This window comes from Chiloscyllium punctatum, chromosome 20 (assembly GCF_047496795.1).
Source record: "Chiloscyllium punctatum isolate Juve2018m chromosome 20, sChiPun1.3, whole genome shotgun sequence".
NCBI classification, from domain to species: domain Eukaryota; kingdom Metazoa; phylum Chordata; class Chondrichthyes; order Orectolobiformes; family Hemiscylliidae; genus Chiloscyllium; species Chiloscyllium punctatum.
The window spans coordinates 61,368,875-61,393,031 of NC_092758.1; positions in this window are offsets into that span (position 1 = coordinate 61,368,875).

Sequence of the window (24,157 nt, forward strand, 5' to 3'; positions counted from 1 at the left end):
CTAATCTACACAATTTGTTCTCATTAGGCAGCCCTACCATATCTGGAATTAACCATGTGAATCTTCTCTGACTGCCTGCAATGTCAATATCTTTTTCCTTAGATAAGGGGACCACAATTGTTCAAAAAGAGCAACAGAGCTGATTTACTGTTAACTAAAAGTCTGTTTGGTAAGCAAAATATATACAATGAGGCCTCAATTATCTGAATATCAATTATCTGAATTTCAGATTATCCATAGAAGATCTCAAGGATTTGAGCTATAGGGAGAAGTTGAATAGGCTGGGGGTGTTTTCCCTGGAGAGTCGGAGGCTGAGGGGTGACCTTAGAGGTTTATAAAATCATGAGGGGCATGGATAGGATAAATAGACAAAGTTTTTTCTCTGGGGTGAGGGAGTCCAGAGCTAGACGGCATAAGTTTAGGGTGAAAGGGGAAAGATATGAAAGAGATCTAAGGGGCAACGTTTTCACGCAGAGGGTGATACGTGTATGGAATGAGCTGCCAGATGAAGTGGTGGAGGCTAGTACAATTGCAACATTTAAAAGGCATCCGGATGGGTATCTGAATAGGAAGGGTTTGGTGGGGATGGGCCGGGTGCTGGCAGGTGGGACTAGATTGGGTTGGGATATCTGGTTGGCATGGATAGGTTGGACCAAAGGCTCTGTTTCTGTGCTGTACATCTCTATGACTCTAATTGAGTACAATACTCTATTAAGCTAAACCATTGGTTTATAAAAACATCCTTGATTTTGGAGTCCTTGTCCCATCTGTAAAATTCAGGATCCTGTATGCTTCATTGACTGCTCCTTTGATTTGCCCTGTTCCATACCCAGTTGATGTTGCCCAGCTTATCAGCCTATGTCCTCCTGCAGTACTAAGTATGAAGAGTAAAGGAACAGGCACTTGTCCTTTACACTAATAACAACTTTGTACTATCACATGATACTCCACTCAGAACTAGAGGTGCATAAAAAAGACAAAGACCTGCCAATGTGCTACTATTAGATAAAAAGTATAACATTTTAGTGTGTTTTAGACAATAGACAATAGGTGCAGGAGTAGGCCATTCTGCCCTTCGAGCCTGCACCACCATTCAATATGATCAAGGCTAATCATCCTTAATCAGTATCCTGTTCCTGCCTTACCTCCATAACCCTTGATTCCACAATCCTTGAGAGCTCTATCCAACTCTTTCTTAAATGAATCCAGAGACTGGGCCTCCACTGCCCTCTGGGGCAGAGCATTCCACACAGCTTATAATCTGTTGTTTTATAATCTGTTGTTTTCTCATTCTGCAGAAAATAATGTAATTACTCCTCATTTCACTGAAAATCTGTTCACAGAAAGTTAAACTTCTTTTCTCTACAAGGAAAATAAATGGAATTATGGATAAAACAATAATAAACAAAAAAAATATAAGATAGCCTTAGCTAAGACAAGTTGGATGGTCGTACACATTAAGATCTAATGTACAAAATACATTAAGAAGATAGCCTAGACCTCAACTTTTTTCTTATTTTTAAAGGGAAGAATAAGGCATTGTGTTCTGGATGCAGTTTGATTGGTCAAATCAAACTTGAAAGAAAACACGCTTTATCCTTACTTTATAATTAAAATACAAACATTAGAAAGAAGAATTGGAATGACGACTCTATTGGAAAACTTAACAGAATAATAGATTATTTAACTACTAAACAGCAATTTTTCAAACATACTAAAATCCCATAAACACACCCTTGGCATATTCATTAACATAGATTAGCTGACATCCAATTCTCCAGTCCAGGCAGAAAGAACATCAACAGGAAACTCTGAGAGAGAGACAGAGAAAGAGAGAGAGAGAGAGAGAGAGAGAGAGAGAAAAAGAACCCAATCATTGTGCTGTACCAGGGAGAGATATATAGCAGCTTCCAAACACCAATAGCTCCTGAAAGTTAAACTAAAATCCTCATACTCTGGGATCCTGACCCCACCCATTCATGCTGCTTCTATTGTTCTAACTATTTTAAAAAACCCAAGGCCTCACAATCTATTTATTTTATTTGCTTGGAATTGACTGCTCTACACCTCTGTCTCAACCTCTCTTCATAAAACACCTCTTCAAGCGATAGCATCATGACAGTTGTCACTCACCTTAAATTAATTTCATTGCTGAAAATATGCTACAGATAAAAAATGTCATATTTGGAGAATTCCTGTATTTCTTAATTAATTCATTCTTAACTATCATGCAGATAATTAACTATGAAACTTGAAACATGTAGTTGCCAGAAAACAGTGATGATATGGAACATTTCTGGGCTGTATTGAAGGAAGCCAAGAACTGTCCAAGTGTTTGAAACATTGATGGAGAGTTCCAATCTTCTGCTCAGTCAGGCTTATAGCTGACCTGTGGATCTGAATGTTGCAGAGTTCTATTCCCTAGGTGCTCCTAAGAGGATTCATTAGCCAGCCATACAGTAAACAATCGTCAAGCAGCCACTCTATAATTTGAAGTGCAGGGAAATCAGCTGGGGAATGGATGACTAACACAGCAAAACAAAGCACCATGGCAGCTATCAAGAAAACATTCAGGGCAGAATACGAGCATTTGAGTGATGCAGCCTATGGCAAGATGTGGCAGAATCAGACAACAAGTGAGGCAAGGCTCACATTAGTATCAAGGCCATCCTGCTTCATTTTTTATGCTTTTCACAAACAATGTGGTGAAGTTCTCACTGGAATGCCAATTGAAGAGGATTATTACTTTTTAAATGCCTTGTCAGTGCCACAATTCACCTCATTAATATTTAGACTCTCATCTTACCAAACTCGCCAAGCAAGCTCCTTGTCAAGAAAATTTGACAAGGAAAAATAAGCAAGCACCTGGAGGATGTGTCTTATTTTGCATGTGTTACTGCCCAGTTTTGGAGCACAAACAGTGCATCAGAGAGGCTAAAATAATTCACATGTTTTTAACTAAAATAGTATTTTTTTTTCTGCAATACTCTGGTAAAGTTGTAATGCATTTAAATGTTCTGGGTTCTTGATTCCTTTTGATTACAGAAAAATTAATTTGTAAATTCATCTATTCATTATAAATCTGCAAACTATTGTCACTGTTAATAAATCAAGAATTTAGCATACCACACCAATTTAACTTATAGAGGAACAAAATACTGCAGATTTATTGCAAAACAGTTTCCATACATATTAGAGAAATTAATCCTTAACTCAAGTGGGTCTTTTTTTGTCTACATAATTATTGCTTAGAAAAGTAAGGCAAAATCATTACTCATTTTCATGCAGAGTTTTCTGTACAATGATTACTGGTTTCATTGATGATTTTCTACTTGAACAGTTTGAAATACAATTCAGCAGTGGTGATGAAAATGTGCATTTTCCCTTCCGAACTATTTCCAGTCAGTGGTAACTTATTAAATACTTTAACATTTAAAACAATTCTACTGTTGGTCACTACATTAAGGAAGTAATTTGAATTTTATTACTCCAATTAAATTCAATTAAGTTTAAAGACATATTTTGTTTTGTCCTGTTTGTCAACTGATTTACTACTAAATTCTAGTTGAATTTGACGTGTTATTGTTCAGGGGAAATGTTTCTTTCTTTGAGTCAGTATCTTTCATGGACATGCAATGTATGATTTAAAATTAATAAACAAAGTTGATTTTGAACTAGAACAATTATTATAAGGCAGGACTTGTTCACAGTGAAATTACAGATAATGCATTCTTTCTAGTGAGCTTTTAAATTGAGAATATGTTGTTATGACACACAGAGCAGACAGCTGAACTAGAGCAGTCATTCTATCTCTATATTCTCAACACAGTACAATTAAAATTTTCAAAGGTGTTTAAAATTGACCCCACTGGTGCCTAACCAATCCTAGACTCTGTGAATAATCAATTCTGGACACTATGTCTATAGCTTAACCAAAAGACTTGGCAATTTATGAGCAAAGCAGTACCTCTAGCAGAGCAAAATTAAACAACAAAGTAATCTTATTGATGTCTATAGTTGAAACCCAAATGCCTTTGCTTTTAGTCCCATTCACACAAAAGACGGACAGACAAACCAAAAACCCAGTTGAGGGATAACTGAAAGGAAACAAAAAAAATTGGCCTGATTACTTAAATGTTTTTCACAATGCGTTGTTCCACAAGCATAGATGATTGCATCTGAGTTAATTTTCTGCCGATCTTGATCAGAACTCCTTTGCAGCTCACTCAGAGGATGTCAGAAAACACAGTCCAAAACCCAATTCAAAACTCTGGCCTCTCTCTGTCAGGCTGACTGTCTCCCCACAAAGCTCCAGTTACCATCCAACATCTGTTATCTGCTTGAGCAGAAGGTATTTTTTAGAGTTGCTGAAAACAATTCCCAAGTACAGATGCCATTAATGGCCAAATGTCTGCTATCTGGTTAGATTTACAGAAGTTTATTACTTTGCAGAGTCTGCAGAACCTTTTCATCAAAATCCAACCTGCAATCAACCTTCAGAACTGGCCTCACAAACAAATGTAGCTTATTTGTTGTTGCTTCCTTTTTTTAATCAAAGCTGCTGCCCACCATCCAAAGGTCATTTTTAGCTCACAGCTCTCAGCTCCAAATGAAAATTATAAAACAACAAAATAAAATAATGAAAACTCAGGGATTGAATAATCTACCTACAAGAAAATGGAATTTTAAAAAATGGAACGTACAATACAGATGAAAGAAACTTTATTGATTATTGGAAATGATGAGCAATTTCATTCATAAGATACGTAAACAAGGGTTCTTAGTATCCTGGACCCCATGTCCTAGGCATCAGTGATACAATACAAACTCTGGATATTATTTTAAATCTACTAAGCCATAGTACATACCTACAAAACCAGTTCTTAGTAAGATCCATGTAAAGGAGTTTATTCCTAAATAGTCATTTCTCTCAGCATTATCCTCACATGACTTTCCATGACTGACAATATCAAGTTTCCCTGGTTCCAGCAATGATGTCATTTTTGATGATGTTTTAATGTATTGTTTTCTGAATTTTGTCCCTTGACATTCTGGGTAATACCTTAAATCCAATTATTCAATTGCATTTCGGTGCTATATCAATTTCACCATGGCTGTGTGAGACTACCTGCATGTGGTCATTTCCTGCTCTTAGCAGAGGTATCTTCAGGTGCATATTAGTTGTAATATCTATATTTTGTTAAAGCAGAAGAAAGTAATTTATATATCTACAGAGAAGCTAGTTCCAATAAAGTTGGTGTAATTGTGTGTCTGGTGGTACAATTAATCTGAACCATGTTCTGCCTTAATAAAATGTCAAGTAATGGCTGTTTAGTTAAGATTGTTTTTTTTAAGTTTTAATATGAGCCACAGTGCCAATGTCTTCAGTTGGAAAACTTTTTCCTTTTGTCCGATCTCCTCTGCACTCTGTGATCCTAATGCCTGCTGTTGAGTTCTACATGCTGGATTAGAGTGTTCCTGGAAAAGCACAGCAGTTCAGGCAGCATCCAAGTAGCAGCAAAATTGACGTTTCAGGCAAAAGCCCTTCATCAGGAATACAGGCAGAGTGCCTGAAGGGTGGAGAGATAAATGAGAGAAGGGTGTGGAGAAAGTAGCATAGAGTACAATAGGTGAATGGGGGTGGGGATGAAGGTGATAGGTCAGAGGGGACGGTGGAGTGGATAGGTGGAAAGGAAGATAGGCAGGTAGGACAAGTCATGGGGACAGTGCTGAGCTGGAAGTTTGGAACAGGGGTGAGGTGGGGGAAGGGGAAATGAGGAAACTGGTGAAGTTCACATTGATGCCCTGGGGTTGAAGTGTTCCGAGGCGGGAGATGAGGCATTCTTCCTCCAGGCATCGGGTGGTGAGGGAGCGCTGGTGAAGGAGGCCCAGGGCCTCTATGTCCTTGGCTGAGTGGGAGGGGGAGTTGAAATGTTGGGCCACAGGACGGTGTGGTTGATTGGTGCGGGTGTCCCAGAAATGTTTTACATGCTAGTCCACAACACAACTGGTTACATTTTACTCACAGAAATATAAGAGATATTAAAAATATCTTACAACAAACCAAACTGCAAAATACATCAAAATGCATTACACATGAGGACACTAAAGAACCAAACCATGGCACGATATGTGATGGTGATTATCACGGCTTTCATTGCAGGATGGTTACGTCAATTATGTTTTAGTGCTGCCTAGCAAATACTTATCACCTCAGAAAGAAAATCAAGAGAAATCTTGGCTGCCAGATCTTTTGCAACTTCAAGTTTGTCAGGTCTCTCTTAAAGCACAAAGTGGATTACAAAAGGACATACCTAGGTGACGCCAGTGAGCTTTACATTCGCTGATTCCAAGGATTACTTAAAAAACAATTGGAACATTTTTATGATATTTACTCAATAGTTCTCAGATACCAGGAACGCAAAACTCCAACTTTATGGGAAGAGAATGAGAATGAGCCTTGCAAAGGAATCAAAGACTTCAGTCCATGTCAGAAGAGACCCAAATGCTTGTTAAGATTACAGTAAGAATTTATTTGGGATCATGAGTATGCAGGTTGTAAGCCAGTCAGCTGACAACAGCCATCTTTATTGCTAAGTATGGAAAAGGTAGGGCAAGCTCAGTGGTTGGCACTGCTGCCTCACAATGCCAGGGGCCCAGGATCGAATCCCACTTTGGGTGACTGTCTGTGTGGAATTTGCACATTCTCCCCGTGTCTGCATGGGCTTCCTCCAGGTGCCCTGGTTTCCTCTCACAATCCAAACGACATGCAGATCAGGTGAATTGGTCATGCTAAACTGCCCATAGTACTAGGTGCATTAATCAGGGATAAATATAAGGTAGGGGAATAGGTCTGGGTGGGTTACTCTTCGGAGGGTCGGTGTGGACTTGTTGGGCCAAATGGCCTGTTTCCATACTATAGGGAATCTAATCTTTCAAAAAAAGTCTCTCTCATGAAAAGGTACAAACAGGATCTGTGTCCAAATAGGTGGAAAACATCTCGCACACTAAGTCTTGAGTTCTCTACTCTCAAATGGCCAACTTTCCAGAAAAGAACAAAGAAAATACTACAAAGACACTCAAAAGCTATCTTTGAAGCACAGAAGCATTAACATTAATATTTGGGAGGATCTTGCGATGGAGCTCCACCTGAAAAAGGAGCAGTGCTCTGAAAGCTTCTGATTTCAAATAAACCCATTGGAACTGCCAGAAGAAGTGGTGGAGGCTAGTACAATTGCAATATTTAAAAGGCATCTGGATGGGTAAATGATTGGAAGGATTTGGAGGGATATGGGCCAGGTGCTGGCAGGTGGGACTAGATTGGGTTGGGGTATCTGGTCAGCATGGACGAGTTGGACCGAAGGGTCTGTTTCCACATCTCTATGACTATAACCTGGTATCGTGTGACTTCTGACATTGAGAGATCACAAGAGACAGGTTATGGGGGTGGCAGGTGCTGATGTATGAACTTGAGGAGAGCTGCCTCTGTCAAGCACAGGTGACCCACAAAAGTAAAAAGTTGAAACCAAATCAGCAATAAGACCTTAACTTAAAATATATCACCAGTCCTTCATGGTGACTGGGTCAAGTCATTGTAAGTCTCCAGATAACATAATAGTCACAATGGCTGCATTTGTTCAAGAAATAGGTTCACTACCATCTTCTCTGAGCAACTAGGGATGGGGAATTAACGTGATCTTGTCAGTGTTGCCTTGTCAATATTTCATTTAGTTGAATATTTGGCTATCTGACAATGGCATTTTTAGAAAATTAATTCTTGTGTATCATATGAAGTTTCTGCTTTCAAGTTTATCTGACAAAAAAATGCAGGGTTCTTGCTTTGCTTTCTAATTTTCATGTTTACAAAATATCATATCTGCTTCCAACAATATCTTTCATCTGATATTCATTGCACTAAATTTCTACTAATATGGATGTTCACCAGAGAGGACAGAACAGAAAAGATTTAATCATGACATATTCTATAAATGGCTAACATTATGATGAATTTTTTAAAAATCTAGAAATGAATGAACCCCGTTCTCTGCCAGTTTGTGCCCTTCAGCAGATGTTACATCCTCCAGGAAGTGATAGAAGTGGCAGCCATTAAATATTTTTAAGCTGGGATTGGTAGTTTCTTATGAGGCAGAAGAATCAAAGGTTGTTGGGTGTAGATGAGAAATTTGAAACACACAAATACTAGCCATTATCATATTGAATGGCAGAATAATGTTGAGAGGCTCACATGGCCTCCTAATTGCCATGTGTTCATATAAAGATCATGTTCTATTTTAATATTTGAGTTACGTTGATACTAGTCTTCCATAATTGAGGGAGTGGATAAATTGAAATGGCATTAAATATTGAATATTGGAACCACAAAAACAATAATGAATGATTTTATATCCACAATGTTTGCTGTTACTCAAGTTCCTTGCAGGGTGGAGTGATTGTAATAAGGTGACCAGTGGGACATCATAGAATATAAGATTCCCCCAGTGATTGGAGGCTCTTATTCTGGTCCAACCAGAGATCCCTGGTTGACAAAACGTTGATTTCACTGCTCCTTGGATGCTGCCTGAACTGCTGTGCTCTTCCAGCACCAGTAATCCAGAATCTGGTTTCCAGCATCTGCAGTCATTGTTTTTACCAAAAAAAAGAGAATGTCAGAGATACCATAAACTTAGATATCTTACTCTGAAAAGTACTGAAGTCAAGGATTGTTTATGTAGAAATAAAGGGTGGTTTGGTAATAGGATACCGGCCTCTGTGGAGTTATTTCACAGACTGTAATAATTTATTGTATGGATCAACGCAAATTATACTGACCTAATTCCATCAGAAAGTTATGCACTTCCAAATAAACTGAAAAGGAAATCCAGAAATTTTCAGGGCCAAGTTACTTGCAAAGAAAATGATACAAATGGTCCACAGACATTTGCACTAATTTTTACTAAAAATGTGCAGAGAAAGGTAAAAGAACAAGCTCAGAGCACAATCACACATTTAAGAGTAGCAGAGACACCACTCAGAAAGATCAGCCATTTTATAATCTTCATTTTTGATCCTGCACATTTTCAATCAATCCCATACCAAAAATAATGCCTGGATATCAAGAGAAATTGAACTTGACTGGAGAATGAAATAGATTTAGACTGACAGTGATACTAGCTTCAAGATCAAATAGCAGGACTAACAAAGAACATTTCCCTAAGTATAATGTATTAAATTCAAAAAGTTATGATTTTACCCAACAGATTCATAGCCAAAGAGCAGATATCAGCTGGAGTGACAATCACCATCTGGAATATGACTAAAAGAAATTTGACAGACAGAAAATGGCCATTAGGCTGAACAGGCCAGATTGCTTTTCACTGGAGTTTACAATCTCCCGATACTTTTTTTCATTAAACACATGGATATTTTCCCCTCAAGTCTATTTATATTATTAGATTGGCAATAGATATTGTTGTGATTCGTTACTCTGCGCAAAGGAGAAAGATGAGAGTTATTATTTATTTGTTGACAGGATATGGATGTTGCTGGCTAGACCAGCATTTTGTTCCCAGAGGGCAGAGTCAATCTCATTGTTGTGGGTCTGGAGTCACATGTAGGATGGCAGATGCCCTTTCCTAAAGGATATCAGTGGATCAGCTGGGGATTTTTATTTTAAACAACAATTGTCACTGGCTAGCTCTTTATTCCATATTTTATTGAATTCTAATTTCACTATCTGCCAGGGTGGGATTCAACCTCATGTCTGCAGAACATTGGGTATGTATTGGGTACTAGCCAGAGATCGTTTGTCGGAACTGAAGATAACTGGGGAAGGGTGGAATCCTTGCTGATGTATGGGATGGGAAAAAGACATCATCTATCATGCCCAGCCTCACTTCATCATCACCATGAATCGCACCCTTCCTCAGCTCTCTTCAGTTCTGATGCAAGATCTTTGGATTCAAAATGGGTTAACTCTTTTTTTCTCCCTGCTGAGCAGATGCTGCCAGGCCTGCTGTGTCTCTCCAGCACTCTCCATCTTTGTTTCAGAGTTCCAGCCTCTGCAGTTTAGTCCAAAGTATCTGTTCAAATGTTTGCTTTTTGGACATTTTTCCTTCCACATGACAACACTTGTTTGCTTCAGAGTTAGAGAGTCAATATTCAGTACTGATTTGCCTCTTCTTGTCATTTACAAATTTGTTATAATTCCATTTACTTGACTCAAACTCTAACATTCCAGCTTCAAGGCTTCCCTCCTGAGTGTCAGGGAGAAAGTGAGGACTGCAGATGCTGGAGATCAGAATTGAAAAGTGTGGTGCAGGAAAGGCACAGCAAGTCAGGCAACATGAATCTCAACAAAAGGAACTTGTCTTTCATGCAATAATTTGTTATAACTGACTGTTATTCCATAAGCTAGTGCAACATCTCATGTTGTTATCTTAAATTATTCAATTCCTTACCAATCTCTGACTTCTGAAAGTTACCGTTTAATGCTTTCTGTTGCACTTAATCCTAATTAATTAAAGTTCTCTGTAGTCCACATTAAAGTTTCTTTAAATTGCTGTTATATACATTAGCTAAATGGATGACCTACTCAGTTATTGTAAACAAAAGCCCTGTTAATAAGTCTGAAATTAGAAGGAACTCTCAGTCATTTTAACATTGATTGTTAAAAAGTGTAAGTCCTGGTGCTCCGAGGGTTGCTAACACACTTGGTTCCTCCTCAGTTTTTTCCATACCATTGCTGTACTGGGACCACAGCAATGATAACCTCTATTATGCCCGGTCCATTGGTCACAGTTCCAATGTGCCTCTGTGAAAAATAGCAGAAAGATGACCTTACATTGAAAACAAAACTATTGGGTTCACTAATGCCCTTCAGGGAAGGAAATCTATCATCCTAACCTGGTCCCTAGCTTTTGACATCAGGTTCCAAACTCACAGCAATATTGTTGACTCTGTAAAAAACACACCTCAAGTGCAATGAGGGTTGAGGAATAAACATTGGCCTTATCATCACATTCCTATGGTGTGAAAGCAGACCATTCAGGCCATCGAGACCACACCAACCTTTGAAGCGCATCACAACCCGGCCCTTTCCCTCTAACCCTGTATTTTCCATGGCTAACCCATCTAGCCTGCATGTCCCTGGACACAGTGCAATTTAGATTAGATTAGATTCCCTACAGCGTGGAAACAGGCCCTTCGGCCCAACATGTCTACACCGACCCTCCGAAGAGTAATCCACCCAGACCTATTTCCCGCTCACTAATGCACCTAACACAATTTAGCATGGCCAATTCACCCAACCTGCACATCTTTGGATTGTGGGAGGAAACCAGGACACCAGCAGGAAACCAACGCAGACACGGGGAGACTGTGCAAACTCCACACAGAGAGTCGCCCAACGCTGGAGTCGAACCCGGGTCCCTGGCACTGTGAGGCAGCAGTGTTAACCACTGAGCCATCGTGCCGCCCAATGCACGGCTAATTCACCTAACCGGCACATCTTTGAACTGTGGGCGTAAACCAGAGAACTCAGAGGAAACCCATGCATATATAGGGAGAATGTGCAAACTTCACACACACAATCACTTAAGGATGGAATCGAACTTGGGTCCCTGGTACGTGAGGCAGCAGTCCTAACCACTGAGCCACCATGTCACCCAGCGATGTCATATTGTGAGAAAAGGATGAGTAATTTTAAGAAAAATGCATTGTACATTTTAGGCGATTAAGTTTCTGTCTTTGTAAAATTGCATATTGTTTGAGTTAACAGGAATATTTCTATAAGAGAGAAGCAGATTTTGAAAATGTCAAAGCTCTCAAGGCCACTCCCTGGGATATTCTCTTCATAACTTTTTCTTTTACAATTCAACACTTTTCACTTATGTAGGCCTGTTGTTTCAAATCAATTTTCTCCGCAGCATCTTACTTCTTTGGCATCTCTTGCACTGTTGTGTCTCAGCAATCAGTCAGAATAGGTCCCACAATCCATATTTCTGTTTAGGAGTATCGCAGAAATATCTTTGAAAATATTTAACAAGCTATTTAACATGTTCAGTCAGGAGTGACTGTTCTAAAAGTTATATTTTCTAAGTGTTCACTTGTTAGATTACACATCATTGCTTCAAGTTTGTATTAGCTTTAAAGCTGGTAAAAACAATAACTGCAGATGCTGGAAACCAGATTCTGGATTAGTGGTGCTGGAAGAGCACAGCAGTTCAGGCAGCATCCAACGAGCAGCGAAATCGACATTTCGGGCAAAAGCCCTTCATCAGGAATAAAGGCAGTGAGCCCGAAGCGTGGAGAGATAAGCTAGAGGAGGGTGGGGGTGGGGAGAGAGTAGCATAGAGTACAATGGGTGAGTGGGGGAGGAGATGAAGGTGATAGGTCAGGGAGGGGAGGGTGGAGTGGATAGGTGGAAAAGGAGCTAGGCAGGTAGGACAAGTCCGGACAAATCAAGGGGACAGTGCTGAACTGGAAGTTTGAAACTAGGATGAAGTGGGAGAAGGGGAAATGAGGAAGCTGTTGAAGTCCACATTGATGCCCTGGGGTTGAAGTGTTCCAAGGCGGAAGATGAGGCGTTCTTCCTCCAGGCATCTGGTGGTGAGGGAGCGGCGGTGAAGGAGGCCCAGGACCTCCATGTCCTCGGCAGAGTGGGATGGGGAGTTGATATGTTGTGCCACGGGGCGGTTTGGTGTTAAATTCACTGGTGTTAAAATATCAGAATGTGTGGAATGTCTGTGTGGAGTTTTGCTTTAACTGGCTATTATTGCCCCTTTATAAGTCTATTCTGAATTTTTGTGCATCATATTTATTTAACACGTACAAATGCAAATATGATATTGCTATTTTAATAAGGGAATTCTGAATGGTGACTAACAAGTTGCAAATAGCTGAAAGGCTTTGATAGGTATCACAGCTAAACTCAATCCACTTCTTCCACAAGATTTGGATTTTTAATTTCTAGCACAAGATGTTGGATTGCAACTAGGGAGTGCCAATACTTTTAATGCTCCATTTGTTTCCCAACTGGGATCAAACTTGAGTCTATTAGCAGTGTGTCACCAAACACTTAGTTCAGCAATGCTGGGAATTTTAAGAAAACCAAATAAAAATCGGTGGAGTTAGGTGTCTTAAACAGTGAGAGAAAATTGAGCAAAGAAAGGATCCTGGAAGCATTTTAGGCCTGATCTTAAAATTTGTTAGTTAAGTGCAAGTTGCATCAAAATGTTTTGGAGGGTGTCTCATGCCCTATCTTACCAAACTCACCTCATTAATTACCTACCAATTCCCTGGCACTTTTCATTTTCATACTGTCTTACCACATGCTGGTCCCAAAACATCTTGCCACTCTGCAGATAGTCATCAAAACACGAGCATCCATTGAACCAGAGCAATCTTTAAAGACCAACTGAGAAATGAACACTGGCATTCCTATGCTACCTTGCTTAAATAAGGATGGAGTCTTTTCTTCAGCAGTTCTCTGGAAATCTTCTGGAGTTACCTGGGGGGTCCGATGGACAGGGTGGTGCAGAGGAAGGGCATTCTCTTTTTGAAGGGCATGACAGAGGCTACTGCGTTTAGACCCTACCAGCCTGGTCTGGGTTCACTACCCAGGTTAGTCCTTCTCAGTGGTGTAACAGAACAGTCAGAATTGCAGGAATTATCTCTTTTCTGCTCTGCCAGGGCACATGCAACTATCTTCACCTCACACCTCACACCTCACCTCACACCCACTCTATCTCTGCAACTGCATCCATCTCCTATCAAGCTTCACAACTGCATGCAGTGTGCCATCAAGGAGTCCAAGCAAAAGCACAATCATGACTGGAGTCATTCCTGACATAATTAAAAAATTGTAGCAGCCATACAGTGTAGAAGCAGGCTATTCAGCCTGTCAATTCCACACTAAACCTCTGAAGAGCATACTGCTTAGACCCACCCCATCACCCTGCATTTCCCATGACTAATCCACCTAGCCTGACACTATGGATCAATTTAGCATGGCCAATCCATTTAATCTGCACATCTCTGAACTATAGGAGGAAACAAGAGCACCTGAAAGATACCCACGCAGACACAGGGAGAATGTGTAAACTCCACACAAGCAGCTGCCTGAGCGTGAAATCAAACTTGAGTCCCTGGCGCTGTGAGGCAGCAGTGCTAACCACTGAGCCACTATACCACCTGAGATGGCTGTCATTGCTAGAGGTCGGTAATCTCAGACATCTCTGCAAGAGTTCCTCAGGACAGTGTTCCAAGACCAAACAGTCCTCAGCTGTTTCATTAATGACCTTATTCCATCATGAGGTCAGAAGTGGGGATGTTCAAGCGCAATGTTCAAAGCCATTCACAACTCCTCAGATACTGAAACAATCCATATCCCAGACAACATCCAGCTTTGGGATGAAAAGTGACAAATAATGTTTGTATCACACAAATGCCAGACTACCCATACAAATACAGTAACCACAAGTTCATTTCTCCTGAGTCCATCATCCATTACATCCACAAGGGACAAGTCAGGAATGTGATGGAATACTCCCCAGTTGCCTGGCTGGGTGCAGCTCCAACAACATTCAAGCAACCTGACACCGTCCAGGATTAAGCAGACGACATGATTGGCACCGCATCCACTCCCCCACCATTAATCTCAGAGGAAGAATTGGCCCCTACCCGTTCAAATACTGACACTTCTGGGGCACTTCAGAGATAAAGAGTGTGGGTGCACAATTTAGTGGCCACTTCATTGTGATACCTTTGCAGCTGGCTGAGGAAAATATGTCCCAGGCCATTGGCACTTGAAGGACAGGCAGAGATCAGGCACTTGCTCAGCCGCAAGCAGGAGATGACCCTGTGGTATCAGTAATACTTTGGTGAGCATGCAGATAGGCACTAAGGGAGCAAGTGTGCACTGAGTAAGAGATCAGCCCTAAAATACAACCTGTTCCATTCCATAAGCTGAGTGCCTGTCTCTATGCATAAAGTGACTTCGTTGTCAGTATGCCCTGCAATGCCAGTCTGCGCTTCCAGTGTGCAATGTCAGTGCAATAGAGGAGTGCCAGATTCTCATGATGGGTTGGTGTTTGAGGGATGCCTGGTGTCCCTGGAACATGCCCTGATAATGATAATAATTTGGTTATGAGCAACATCGGGATAGTTCAAAACAGGATGAAAGCTGAATCCACCAGCTGCTCACTCTGATTTTCTTGTCAAGTTTTTGCATCATTTAGTTTGTTTCATGGGTTTGATAAGAGGGGGGACTGAATGCTAATATGGCAAATTAATACTAATAGTAACCAGCCATGCAATTAGCATTAATGCCATCAACCTTGCCACACTACTTGTGAATAGCACAAAAGATGGAATGAGATAATCTTGATTTCAAGAAGGGCTTCATTGCACGGCCACACATTTCATCTAATAGCCCATGTCATTTAGATTCTTCCTTCTGTTTGCAATAATCACATGACCAAAGCCTAGTGAAACAAAGAAAGATCTGGAAAATGTGAGAGGATCAAAAAAAAATTTTCTGCTCCATGTTTGCTTACCTACCAATTCGAGTGGTTAGTCCTGATCACCAATGTTTGTTGATGTAAACACAATTCTCAGATATGCAACACAGTCAGGTTTTGTTAACCACATTATCAAAAATCTCTTAATGAGGTTCTATTTTATGTATTATAGTTTGGAGCAGACATCCCAAAACAAGTCATTCATGCATTTGAAGCTGCAGATTTTGAACTATCTAATTTCCCAAAAGTAGAAATAATTCCAGACACTTCTATTTTGAATGTAGTATGCTAATAAGTAGATGAGGCTTATCTCAAAATACAAAGACTTTGCCTGTAGCACTAATAATAGAAAACATTAGCTTTCATCATCAATTATAAATTTCTTTAGTCACATGTGAAAAATATGCACAATTTTTATTGCTTCTGCCTGGAGAGATAGCAAGAGCAATAAAATGTGTATTCCCAAAACATGTACATAAATGTGAGGTAGCTATGAATGCTCTGGCCAAAACTGTGACAACCCCTTGCTCCCAGGTTCAAAGCCATTCACAGGTTCACAGGTTTACTGCTTACATTTTCTTAAATCAACAAGTCTTTCTTGCTTTAAATGGAGTCGTGGGTAAATGGATGATATAATCATATGACCAAAGCCTAGTCAAACAAAGAAAGATCTGGAAAAAGTGGGAGGGCCTAAATAAAATTTTTGTTGCTTTAATTTGTTACTGTGGCTATTAACAGTGCAACTTTACAGTTGTTTTTTTATTAACACAAGTAATGAACAGTGAAATTAAAGCAAAACAAATATTGTTCGCAAGGCCTTTTCTCAAATGGTCACTAATGACATGTATTGGTATTTGCCACCATGACAAATATGTGGTACTGGACAAGAGTTGCTTGAGTTAGTTTATTGCCACCACTCATCCTTCAGTGTGACTTTGTCTTCATCCTTTGTTAGTGGTAGAGGATTCATGATTGTAGTGTAACTACAGATGAGCCACTGTTCTTAGATAACAAGAAGGCTACATATACGATCACAATAATCAAAACTGCATTTTGTCAAGCATAACCACGAGGACCTTAGGCAGCCTGTCAAATTCTGCGTTTCCCCCCAGATTCCAGAGTGAAACCTGTAAATTGCATGTGACATCAGGAGAATGGGTGGAATCAATGTAATATGAACATTAACCACTTCAGAATCATTACCTTATTCAACATTCCTCCTCAAGTTATTTCCCATTTTATTATATAATCATGCATATAACTATGATATTTTTAGCACTACTCCATCTCCCTCAACTCTCTGTCTTCACAAGGGCAGGCAATGTGGAGGTTTGCAGTTTTCTTAGGATACTCTATCTTTGGTCTTGGACAAATGATAAGTGTCCATTTTAAGGATTGTCTCTGGTTCTGATCTGAAAGAGTCTTTGGGAGAAGAAAAATCCTCCAAATTGTCTTTCATGGAGGAGGTCATTCTTTGTAGAAATGTTTGTGTTCCATTACATTATGTGGAGGATCCTTAATAATTCTCTTCATGGAAGACAGGTCCTGTTGAAATAAGTATTTGCTTCCTAGTAGTAACCTGGATCAGGCAATTGCATTCTAATAGAGTCATAGAGATGTATAGCATGGAAACAGATCCTTCGGTCCAACCTGTCCATGCTGACCAGATATCCCAACCCAATCTAGTCCCACCTGCCAGCATCCGGCCCATATCCCTCCAAAACTTTCCTATTCATATACCCATCCAAATGCCTCTTAAATGTTGCAATTGTACTAGCCTCCATCACTTCCTCTGGCAGCTCATTCCATACATGTACCACCCTCTGCGTGAAAACTTTGCCCCTTAGGTCTCTTTTATATCTTTCCCCTCTCTCCCTAAACCTATGCCCTCTAGTTCTGGACTCCCTGACCCCAGGAAAAAGACTTTGCTTATTTACCCTATCCATGCCCCTCATAATTTTGTAAACCTTGATAAGGTCACCCCTCAACCTCCAACACTCCAGGGAAAACAGCTCCAGCCTGTTCAGCCTCTCCCTATAGCTCAGATCCTCCAACCCTGGCAACATCCTTGTAAATCTTTTCTGAACCCTTTCAAGTTTCACAATATCTTTCCGAGAGGAAGGAAACCAGAATTGCATGCAATATTTCAACAGTAGCCTAATCAATGCCCTGTACAGCCGCAATATGACCTCCCAACTCCTGTACTCAATACTCTGACCAATAAAGGACAGCATACCAAACGCTTTCTTCACTATCCTATCTACCTGTGATTCCACTTTCAAGGAGCTATGAACCTGCACTCCGAGGTCTCTTTGTTCAGCAACACTCCCTAGGAACTTACCATTAAGTGTATAAATCCTGCTAAGATTTGCTTTCCCAAAATGCAGCACCTTGCATTTATCTGAATTAAATTCCATCTGCCACTTTGCACCCCATTGGCCCATCTGGTCAAGATCCTGTTGTAATCTGAGGTAACCCTCTTCACTGTCCACTACACCTCCAATTTTGGTGTCATCAGCAAACTTACCAACTGTACCTCTTATGCTCACATCCAAATCATTTATGTAAATGACAAAAAGTAGAGGACCCACCATCGATCTTTGTGGCACTCCACTGGTCGCAGGCCTCTAGACTGAAAAACAGCCCTCCACCACCACCCTGGAAGAAGACATCTCATTTTTGCGTTTTGTAAGATTTATTTGACCAGGCATTTCCTTCATCTTGACACTGATCTAGATAAATGAGTTGTGCTGGTTCCAGTGGAGTCAACTGCAGCTTATCTCTATCAATTTGTTGATTTTGGCCAGAAATCTTTCACCACCTACTGTCGTCATTTGTTTCGTGAAGTAACCTTTTTAAGACTCTCAGTCGTGTATTGAAACATTATGTCCTACTCAACATTCTTTTCATTACTGACAGTGGCAATTCTGATATATCATGTTTTTAACACAATGTTCTGCTGTTTGATCACAATCAGTTAAAAATTCCTGAATGATCTCAAGAAGTTGGACTGTTCAGTTGTGTTCTCAGAATTGGCTTGTTCTCACAACATTTGCTGAGTTTAGCCATATCTGTCTTTAATGACGACAGGTGTTTTTTCTAGATCTGCCAATCATGTATTATGACAGATTTCACAATGAGCTGGGAGATCTTCAATCTCTTTTATGATCTCCAGCCTCCAAATTGCCAAATGTGCTTTGATTGTAGACTAAGCATTGAGTAAGTGTGTCCCACACTCCACCATCCCCCACCCCCCCACCACCACCATCCCCGCCTCCCCCCCAAACTCCGGCCTGGATTCTTTCTGCCTGGATTCTTTCCCATACTTTTTCTTGAAGGGAAGCTGGGGATAAATAGTCCTGTGTCATTCACTAGCAAGTCATCTATAATTGTAAAAATACTGTCGCTGGACAGAATATGTGTTCTCAACTAATTGACTGGACTATGATGTGGCCATCCTTCAATACAATCCTAGTGAAAGGTAGCACAGTGCTGGTCATTCTTTTGTTCTTAGCAAATTTAATTGTGCCTCTGGCCTGCTGGCTACTATTTCATCTCAACTGTATGAAGCATTTATTTTATGCCATCACAGGTAATCTCAACAGATCCTTACTTCTCTTTAACTACTGCTCTGAATTTAGGGAGACCAATAAAATACTTCTTCTAGTTACACTTTGACAGCTTCATCAATAACAATTTGCTGATGAAGTTGAAAATCACATAACACCAGGTTAAAGCCCAATAGGTTTATTTGGATGCACTAGCTTTCGGTGCACTGCTCCTTCATCAGGTAGCTGTGTTGATGGAACACTTTGGATTACTGCTGTGCTCTGGCTCAATTGTTCTCTGAGAGGTTGATAATCTCCTCCAATTGTTCAGATGAAATTGAGGTTAGGATATGCATTTATGTTCAAAAGTGAAGTTTGTGAATGGTAAACAATGTATACAATTTTAGTTCTCTTGCAGTATAACTTGCAACATTCCTATGTTTCTGACAGATATTCCATTGACACCAACCAATCTTATCTCTGTAGTCTATAACTCTGCTTCTTGAGTCATGGTAACTGATCTGTAGGAGAAAGTGAGGACTGCAGATTCCTGAAGAAGGGCTTATGCCCGAAACGCCGATTCTCCTGCTCCTTGGGTGCTGCCTGACCAGCTGCGCTTTTCCAGCAGCACATTTTTCAGTAACTGATCTTTAGAATAGTACATTTGCTCCTTCATCAAGCACAAAATCAACAGAATGCCCATTAACAAAGACAAGTCCAGTCTCTTCTGGCTCATTTAGATTGAGAGTTCCCCTAGGAATTCCTTGGATAATGTCTCCAATGGAAGTATCCTTTCTAATGATATTGGGTGGTCTCCTGTGTAGATCTCTTTGTATATGAGACCTACCAGTACTTCCACTGTTCTAAAACTATGGGACAGACTTGCTCAAAGATCAGCAAAGTGTCAATTTTGAGAAGTTTTATGGTCAGTTTCTCTTTATTAGCCCTAATAAGTTATAACATGCAATTTTACATTACCCACATCATTACATGTGCACCATGCCTCGATATCACTGCCTTCACGCTATCATGCACTCACCAGCAGTTCTTGCTATTGCTAGGGCATCCTTAAAGCTCAGCCGTACACCAGGTCAGACACTGGCAGCCATAAATAACACTTCACATTAGGTGTAACAGGAAGTAATTGAGAAAGAAAAGCTTCTGAGGGCATATAGGTGGCATGAGTGAGACTTCAGTGTAATTAGAAGCTCACATTTGCAAATGTGTTGCTATTTTACTTCATCACCCATCTGATCAGCTGATATTATAACTGCAAGTACAAGAATCAAACAATAGAAGTGGCCTATCCTTGGCACCAAACCATGTTAGAATCCTACCTGAAGGAGTGCTACTCTTTCCCTATAGCATAACCACATTTGTCAATATGGTAACATCACACATTGGAGATCATGAGGACTGCAGATGCTGGAAACTCAGAATCAATAAAGTGTGGAGCTAGAAAAAGCACGGCAGGTCAAGTAGCATCAGAGGAGCAGGGTAGTCAATGTTTCAGGTCAGGGCCTTTCATCAGGACTGGGAAGGAGGAAGAGGGCTGAGAAACAAATGGCAGGAGGAGGTATGGCTAAGGGAAAGGTAGGTGGGATGGCAATAGGTGGATGCAGTAGGAGGTGATTTGGATTGGTCAGTGGGAAGGGTGGAGCAGATAGATGGGAAGAAAGATGGACAGGTCAGGTCAGGTTAGAGATTGTCCAGGTGAATTTGAGGTCAGGGTGGATGGTGTGGGTGAAGTGGATGAATGTTCGAGCTCCTCATGGGAGCACGAGACAGCGCCAATACAATCATCAATGTCACAGAGGATAAGGTGGGGAATGGTGATGTTGTAACTGTGGAAGAGGGACTGTTTCACGTATCCTATGAAGATGCAGGCATAGCTCAGACCTATACGGGTACCCATGGCCATCCCCTCTGGTTTGTAGGAAGTGGGAAAATTCAAAGGAAAAGTTGTTAAGGGTAAGGACCAGTTCCGTCATGTGGATGAAAGAGTCAATGGAGGAGAAATGGATGAGTCTGTGGGAGAGGAAGAAATGGAAGGCTTTTAATCCCTCTTCATCGGGGATACAGTTGTAGAGAGACTAGATGTTCACTGTGAAGATGAGATTTTGAGGGCCAGGGAATTGAAAGTCAACAAAGATAGTCCTCCTGGTCCTCACATTCCGCCCCACTAATCTCCAAATCCAGCACATCACCATTTTTGCCAGCAGCAGTCTGAACTTACTACCAAAATAATATTTCCTGCCCCACTCCTATCCAGTTTCTGTAGGGATCATTTCCTCTGCCACTCCATTGTTAGCTCGACACTCCCTACCAATCTCTGCTCCACACCTGGGACCATTCTCTGCAGCCACAGGAGGTGTAATATCTTCCCCCCACATCTCCCCCCTCACCTCCGTCCAAGGCCACAAAGAATCATTCCAAGTCCAGCAGAGATTCACCTGTATTTCCTCTAACCTGATCTATTCCATCCGTTGCTCCCCATGTGATCTTCTCTTCATCGGAAAGACCGAGCACAAACTCGGGGAGTGATTCAGGGAACATCTATGGTCCGCACGCTCCAATCAACCCCCCCCCCCACCTTTCCAGGTGTTAACCATTTCAACTCCCTCTCCCACTCCCCCGATGACATGTCCATCCTGGGCCTCAACCACTGTCAAAATAACTCCTCACGCAAACTGGAGGAAGAACATCTCATCTTCCGCCTCAGGAGCTTACCAGCGTATGGCCTTAACACAGAATTCACCAGCATCTCCACCTCATCTCATGTCCAGCCCCACCCCCCCTCCACACCACCCCCTGAGCTGACCTGACCTGTCCATCTTCCTTCTCACCTATGCACTCCTCCCTTCTCACTGACCCATCCAAATCACTTTCTACCTGCAACCACCTATCGTCATCTCACCTACAATTTCCCCAAGCCCAAACCCCTCCTTCTATTTATTTCTCAGCCCCCTTCCCCCTCCCCAGTCCTGATGAAAGGTCCTGACCTGAAGTGTTGACTCCTTTGCTTGTCTGATGCTGCTTGACCTGCTTGCTTTATCCAGCTCCACACTTTATCAACATTACACATTGGAAAGCCTTCAAAAAGTTGGAAATAAAGTTTTATTGAACAATAGTAAATGCAGAGAAAAAGAACAAACAAACAAAAAGAGCTGCATTTGTTTTTTGCAAACAAATAGGGGCAGCTTGCCTTTTGGACAAAAATAATTTGCAGTGAATGAACGATCATTTCATTCAACTCGCATGTAAATGAATTTGCAGAATGCTACTTGTGGAATGCTTCAGAGAACTTCTCTGGGACACACACATGAAGCAACCCGACTGCCTCGTGGCCGAACACTTTAACTCCACCTCACAGTCCCCCAAGGACATCCAGGTCCTGGGCCTCATCCACTGCCAAACCCTTACCACCCAATGTCTGGAGGAAGAACACCTCATCTTCCGCCTTGGGACCTTCCAAACACACAGGAACAATGTGGAAACCAGTTTCCCCATTTCCCCACCCCCTACCTTATCCCATATCCAAGCTTCCAACTTGGCACCACCCTCTTGTATGATCCTACCTGTCCATCTTCCTTCCCACCTATCCGCTCCACCCTTCTCTCTGACCTATCACTTTCACCCCCACCTTCATCTACCTAGCGCATTCCCAGCTACCTTCCCACCCCCAACTCCACCCCCCTCCCATGCATCTCTCAGCCCCCTTGGCCAACAAGCCTCATTCCTGATGAAGGGCTTATGCCTGAAACATCGATTCTCCTGCTCCTTGGATGCTGCCTGACCTGCTGTGCTTTTCTAGCACCACATTCTCTACTCTGATCTTCAGCATCTGCAGTCCTCATTTTCTCCTAGCAATTAACTTTTGTCCGTCTTGTTGCATCCAACAATGAAGCACCATATAATCTCCTCTTGCAAAATGTCTTCATCATCCTTTGGGCGAGATTGCTATTATGCACTTAGGTTTTCAATATTCATCACATCCCTTTCGCCCACTCCATTAGTGCAGGCCACAGTACGCTAGAATTAAGTGGCCCATTGTATCTGGGTGTACTGCAAAGAACTTCCCCAGACTGATCCAGGCATTGGAACCTCACATCAGGAGGCCTTTGTTCTGTTCCTGGTGGTAAAATGGGCTGTGTTGTATCTAAATTCAGCCTCAGCAGAATATGTAATGGAGTCATCAACCATGGTTGCATAGTATATCCCTTGTCTCCCAGGAACTACCCTTGTCAGGTGTTTAATCCTTGAAGTGAAGCAGAATCATGAGCATTCTCAAGGATATAGGCATTATGCCAGCTCCCAGGGAACTTGGCACAGACTTCTAGGATGTGACACCAATGATCACAGATGATTGCACTGATGGAATGGAACCCTTTCCTAAATATTAAATCAGCCACCTTGTGATATGATGTGCTCCATATAATGTCTGTAACTCAAATTGTGTTGGAAATAACCTTGACACATTTGTTGCTTGAAGATTGAGAGGTCCCATTGGTCCCCCGTGGATTCTTGGATGCAGCCAGTTGCGCAAATAATTTGTTGCAACTGTCACTTTAACAGCTACTGGAACAGGGTTGCCACCCACTCCTTCCGTTCTGAAACCCTGCTCCAGTAGTTGGCATACCTCTACGATAGTGCCCCAGGACATGCTGTCTGCACTGAGCATGGTCGATTCTGGGTCTACATGAAATACTGAGGAAATCTTCAGCTGTGACTTTTTCATATGGAAGCTGTTTGACAGCTGCGAGAGGTTGCTGCTGCTCCTGGGCTGGCTGACACTGTTGTTCCATCTCAATTTCTCTGCACCTTTGTAGCCTTGCAGCAACTGTAATGATAACCCGGCACAGATGGCACAGTGACTCTGGTTAGCACTGCTGCCACATAGCACCAAGAACCCAGGTTCAACTCCACCATCAAGCAACTGTGTGGAGTTTGCACATTGCCTGGGTTTCCTCCAGGTTCCTTCCACAGTCCAAACATGTACAAGTTAGGTGGATCGGCCCTGCTAAATTACCCATGGTGGCCAGGAATGTGTTGCTTAGGTGGATTAGCCAGAGGAAAGGTGGGGTAGGGTGG